Source organism: Pundamilia nyererei, unplaced genomic scaffold (genome assembly GCF_000239375.1).
Source record: "Pundamilia nyererei isolate P.nyererei 1_Seehausen unplaced genomic scaffold, PunNye1.0 scaffold00011, whole genome shotgun sequence".
Lineage (NCBI taxonomy): Eukaryota > Metazoa > Chordata > Actinopteri > Cichliformes > Cichlidae > Pundamilia > Pundamilia nyererei.
The window spans coordinates 4,183,234-4,190,272 of NW_005187412.1; positions in this window are offsets into that span (position 1 = coordinate 4,183,234).

Genomic DNA, 7,039 nt, shown 5'->3' on the forward strand with positions numbered 1-7,039 from the left:
GTTTTTGGCTCAACAGAGGAAAGGGCAAAGGCAGAGATGGCTGAGAGGGGTGACAGGGAAGGGGGGCGTGGGAGCGGTGCTTAATCCAGCAGGGGCAACAGCAAGCCACTGTCCACTCTGGGTTCACATGAATTAAACTAATCTGTAAGATGATACAAAACAACTGGGACTGCCCTCATCACTGTATCCCTCTATGCTTTGCAGCAGTTAAAGTCATGTGAGAAAGTTTCCTGCAGCAAGGTGTTCAATGCACCACTGTCTGTCAGCGTGTCCCTGACCTGGTCTGTTAATATTCTGAAGACCTGACTGTACACTTATCATGGAGACTGCTATAGTGACGTTTGGGAGTTCAACTATTCACTCAGCTGCAGAGAGATAATTGGTCCTTATCCCGATCTGATTGCCTGCCATCTCTCATATACTCTGGAAAGTGAACAGCTTCCCTGTTTACTGGTTTATTGGTGATGTTTGTGAAGTGCTGCATACAGCTTGAAGGGAGAATTGGAAAAGTGTAAGGTTGGCATTATTAAAGTAATCATTCATGCAGGGTCAAAAAGAGCAAAATATCCTTTAAGAGCCCAAACAAAACCCCAGCGCCATCACCACCCATCCATGCTGCTCAGTCACACATCATGCTGATATGTCAGCTAGATTATTCATCCATAATCACGGTGTGGCCCCGGTGAGCTGACCTGCCAGCGCACGTATGCACAGACCTTTAGTCTTCCTGGACTCCCCGCTTATGTTGTCAGCTATAAATACCCAAACCTGCACAGTTCATCCAGTCTCCTCAGTGAACTCACTAGTGCACTTAACTTGAGTGTTCCTGTCACTGCAGCCTGTCCTCGTGCAGAGAGGGTGCCCTGTAATATTTAACACAGAGGTTTTACCCTGTTTGAAAAAGGTGCGATGAAAAGACAACATCTGCTGCTCATGACGTGATCAGTTTTCAAGTGAAAAGTACACTATGAACTTCAAAAGTTTCATGCCTTTTAAATATTAATCATTGTTCGCATCTGCTTAAAAATAGAAATTTTTTTTAGTTACACTGCAATAAAACACTGCCGTTAGTTTCTCTATCTCTCACTTTGATTGATTCCAGTGCACCTAGTGTGCGTATTTACTGAATGGCAGTTATCTCTGATGCCTTTCAGCCAGCTTGTTTTATGCTGTCCTGGGCTAATGAGAACTGAAGTCCCATATGGCTATACAGCATGGCTGAGAGAGAGTGGCTGTTTACTTACTGTTTTGGAAGTGGGAGTTATGTAAACCAACTGTAGGACAAGATTAAAAATAGAAGCAGAAAAGTCACACAAGCTAGGAAAAATTGGAACAGGGTCATTTGCTCTTTTGCCTAATACTTTCAATATTCTGTGTGTATTGAACCAGTCATTAATAGGAAATGTAAACAAATTAACTCTATTTAGATTGCAGCAATATATGTACTGTATTGCAGCAGGATTATCTGAATTCACCTTCTGCAGCTATAACCATATCAAGGTTTAGGAGTGTGTTTCTGGGAATTTCTGACCATTCTTCCAGAAGCACATTCATGAGGTCAGTAATTTATGTTGAAAGAGAAGGTCTGGCTCACAATTTCTGCTCTAATTCCTCCCAAAGGTGTTCTGTTTGGTTGAGTTGGGGATCCCCAACTCAACCAAACAGCATACCAAAACATTTTCCAAAATGTTTTGGTATGCTGAAGCATTAAGAGTTTCAGTGTAACTAAGAGGCCGAGCCCAGCTCCTGGAAAACACCCCAACACCATAATCTCCCCTCCACCAAACACAGTCAGACAAGTTCTCCTGGCATCTACCAAGCCCTGGGAGCTTGAGGGTGCTGCACAGTATCTTAGCTGTTCCTAGGACTGTGCTCTTCTGGACAGAGATCTCCGATGTTGTTCATGGGATCTGCTGAAGCCATTTGCCTAGCTTGGGAGTCACTGCACCTAGTACTCCAATTACCACAGGGACCACTGTTGCCGGATTGCGGGGCAAGCTGTGTGTAAATTATTAAAGCACCCAGGATGCAGACATTATTGAAGTGAGGGAGCTTTATTAATGGAGGGTGAATATACAAAAAGGCGAGGGTGGCATAAACAGAACTCAGTAAAACCTAAACTGGGAAAAACTAAGCATGGAAAACAAACCAGAAACCTAGAGACACACACGTAGATGCAGGGAGATGCAGGGAGAGACAACGGAAGAAGATACGCAGATGAACCAGCAACCCACACAAGAAAACACAGGGCTTAAATACACACAGGGCAATCAGGGAATGGGAAACAGGAGGGAGGCACGGCTGGGAATAATTGGACATAATGAGAGAAGGGAAGTGAAACTAGAAACACTGATGAGAGACACAGACCTACAAAATAAAACAGGAACTCACACATGCAAAGACAGACTAAGAAATGCGGACATGGCACAGGAATACACAGGCAGAAAAGACTAAACACTAAACTGACGAAGAACAGAACCAAAACCCAAAGAAATAGAAAACCAGAACCAAAAGACATCACAATAATAGAAAACACAAAACACTGGGTCAAAAGTCCCAGAATCATTACAATATACAGGGTGGGCCATTTATATGGAAACACCGTAATAACATGGGAATGGTTGGTGCTATTAAAGTTGTGGCACAGATAATATACATATATATATATACATATATATACATACATATATATACATACATATATACATATACATACAAAGGTCTTAGAATTGTTCTCATCGGCTTTGGCATGATAACACTTTCAAGTCAAACTGCTGCTGATTGCAAGCTATTGTAAGGCATTTTCCAGGCTATAATATTTATATAAAAATACTAAACCTGTGTCAAAATAACTTTGGTAGTACAAAGCAAAGAGCACCCATATAACATACATTTCATGCAAATTAGATCATCTAACAGGGCTGTATCTCCCTCCTGCCTCTCTAGGGGTTGTTTTTTTTTTTTGTATGTATAGACACCCTCCCATCAGCTGTAATCGGTTTGGGCAGGGTGGTGTGTGATTTATAGCTCTCTCTGCCTCCACCACACCTGTGACTTCCTGTAGCCAGAGGCTTCACCAGCTTTCATAACAGCCATCTGCAGAAGGACACTTGTCTTTATTCTTCAGTCACGCTGCAGTGCGAACGTGGAGCATTCAAGTTCAAAATGAACAAAGTTCGTAAAGTGCTCACGCCACCATCTTCCTTTTCCACCCTTCTTTTAATACATGTGTTTTGTATCCAATTACACTAAATTGGAATTCTTATCTCCATCACCTTGCAGATGTTCCTCAGCAGTGTCTGATTGTTCATTTATTTGGTATTTATATGCATTTTCTCCTGTGGCACACCATAAAAACAAAAAAAAGTAAAAATCCTGGAAACAATCTTTCTACAAAGCTCTTGTTTGCATGAAATGCAATGATGTATGAAAGACGAGGAGGGTGTGGTAATGCTGGTGCCCACTGTGGACATCAAAAAATATGTTTCCTATACCGAGAACTGCGTAATGAATAAATACTGCAGATAACATAGGTCAGAGACTTTTCCTGAATCAGACACCATCCTACAACATACTAATACTCATTTTTAATATTTATCTTAAGATTAAAGGCACTCATTTCAATTCAGTCGGTGGATGTGGATAAAATCAGCAATGATTTTAACTCTACTTTTTCTCTAAAACATAAATGACTGGAACTATAAGTGCTAATTTGGTCTCTGTTCATTTGAAAGATATATATTCTAGAAAATACTCTTGTGACTGGGTTGACTACCAATGTAACAACACGCGCATGATTTAACAAGGTAATAAACTAGCCAAAAGATAATAAACAACTAATATCTATAAAATGTGTAAACCTTCAGTGAATCTTTCTGCAAATGTAACTTTGATAAGTCACGCTCAGCTTAAAAATATGTCAATACAAATATCCAACTGAGATTACATCACCAGCAGGATTTGAGAAGAACATGTTCCTTATTTGTTTGACCTGACAGGCTCTCACCTGTCATTCGTCCTGCTTGTTAAGGAAAACAAACACCTCAGACAGCACGGCTGCAGGCTGCTTTACATCCACCTTACTTTCTATGGATAGCTTCACTAGACAGACAGACAGACGGACGGACGGACGGACGGACGGCCAGACAGCTATTTAATATTAGTAGGTGCATGCTAGCTGCAACAAGTTTGCATCTGTTAGGTTAGCAGGTTTACTTAGTTATTAGAAAGTGCGCCCGAAGATTTGGGGAACATGTTGTAACAAATAATGGTATTTTTTCCTACATGCCGTTAAACAACTAAATGAAAATCGCAGTCAAGTGTAATGAGTTATTCTTGATGCTAGAAGTGCTCTCTTCCTCTTGCTTTCAGTTCTGTGTATCATTGAGATGTTGCACACCTTCACATGATGTTAACATACGGAGTACACACACACACTGAACTGTATATGGTCAATGAGAACACAAACGTTATGGTACCGTGTAGCTACATAAGAAGCGCCTTCGGGTGCAAATCCTATTTGGACTTAAAATGCATACATCAACATGTAGACTTGGAGAGGGGGGGGGGTCCTCGCAGATGTGGCTTGGCTAAATCAGGATGCCTGAAAATCATCTGTGAAAAAGCTGTTTTCAAGCAACCTCAGTGGATTTCAGAGTGATCACATCATCTTTGTAACATTTGTGGATGGCCAGTGACCCAGAAGACACTGAATCCTTCAGTCCTTATATTTCCCCTCTCTGAGTCCCTCTAATTTAAACAGCGTTTCTTCTGCTTTGCCACATAACAATGAAATGCCTCACCTCCCCATTTACAGAATGTTATCTTTATGATTGCATCATTCTAAATGTAAAAATAAATAAATGAATATTAATATTAATAATAATAAAATGTGTTCTGGTGACTTGGCCTGGCATTTACTGGACATAACATCACACTGCAACACCCCACAGTGGATCTTTGTACTATACACATTTAAAGCAGACCGGCTAAAGGAGCGGACGTGACCACACCAAGTGTCACGTCTGTCAGCTAAGAACAGGAAAATGAGGCTACAGTTCACACAGAATAGCAGTATGAGAATTTGGTGTAAACATCCCAAAAGTATGGATCCATCCACCCATATTAAGCAGTTCAGGCCAGTAGCGGTGTAATGATGTGGAGGATATTTTCTTGGCAAACTTTGAAACCTTGAATTTCACATTCTTCAAATGCCACAGCCCACCTGAGTATTGTTGTTGACCATGTTTATTCCTTTATGTGTATTCAACATTAGATGGCCACTTCCAGAAGGATAAAACACCATGTCACCAAGCTCAAATCACTTCAAACTGGTTTCTTTAACATGACTATGAGTTCACTTCACTCAAATGACCTCCAAAGTCACCAGATCTCAGTCCAATAAAGCAAATTTGGGATGTTATGCCATGGCAGACTTGTATCACTGATATGCCGCTAACAGATCTGCAGCAACTGTGTGATCCAGTCACACCAGTGTGGAACAAAATCTCTGAGGGAGCTTGTTGAATCTATGTAACGAAGCATTACAGCAGATCTGAGCAACTCTGAGCACACAGATGTTAATGACAATCAGCCCGATATGTAGAAGTTGAATGTTTACTACACTTGAGACATTTACCAAAACTTCACAATGATGCTGGAGAAATAGTGATAAAAGCCGGCACCATCATCTTTGGGGACCATTCCAACCTGTACAAAAGTTTCAGGCAACTCATTTAACAGTTCATAAAACATTTTTTGCAATGACATTTTTTTCTCGTGTGACATTTAGCCATTTTACACACAGCTAGCTGCTTTTGGGTTTGATCAAATCATGTAAAACAGCCAATTTGTGAAAACTACTTTGTGCTCTGGAGCATTTTTCATAATTATCTGACATTTAGGCACTTCATTCAAAAACAATGATTTGCTTTCTACACCAGTGAAAAAAAGCTGCAACCCTGAAATTTCACTAAATGATAAACCTTGGAACTCTTCTTCCACGCTTCCTACCGCATTAGCAGAGCTTTAAACGTTTTTGCAGACAGATTTTAAGACTGAATGAGCGCTTTGTGCTAATTGACTGTTTTTTCATTCAGCAATTTTCTTTTTTCCCCTCGCTGTCCTATTACAAGGACATGCCCTCCACGGAGAATAGTACGATCCATGCAGTATCGAGTAGAAGAAAAAAATGCTTCCGCTCTACATCCACATATTGGCCTTGTGTACAACACTATCTACAAAAGACAATATTTGGTTAATCCTTGCTGAAGATGATGTACCTGGCCTTTCCTATTAGTGTTCAGATTTTAAAAAACGCAGCACAAACACCATCTCAGGGACAGATAAGTGCTGCCTCCTGGCTACAATCAAAGTTATAAGAGTACATGTAAGTGGCCCTCAGTTTTAGTTTTGCTTGTCTGGAGGCTAGGATTCGCCTCTCCTGCCCCTCTAACACCACACATGGGATAAAACCCAGTCTGGACCTAGAGTAGCCTCAGGAAAGGAAGGAGGCGGCGCTTGGCAGCTCACAGCTGATCCTCACAGATTCTCTGGCTTCACTGGTTGTACCTAATGACCGCCGTCTATTCTGGGATTAACAGGCAGTACTGTGATGGGATAGAAAGGCGTCTCAAAGTGTCAATAAGTGAGAAAATCCAATAATAACTATAAAAGCAGCAGCCAACACCAATGGGAGGCCATGATGCAACACCGCTAATAGAACAGAGAGGAGTGGGAGTCCAGCTGAGAGGAGCATGACTTAAGGGCTTCATACGTTGCTGTCAAGAACACAGAAAACTCAGAGTCCTTTCATGTCTGAAACTACTTCAATCACAAGAAATACTTCATGTATGGATCTATAATAGAACATATATGCACAGTTCCTCCTAGAGTGAACCTTTTATGTTGTTGCTGCACCTTCATTTTTTTCTACTCCACATGAATTATTCCATTATTAAGACCTTTATATCTCCACATTTATATAAAACATGCCAAAACAATTTATTAAGTCAGTTCCAATCCTCCCTCCCTCACTCAC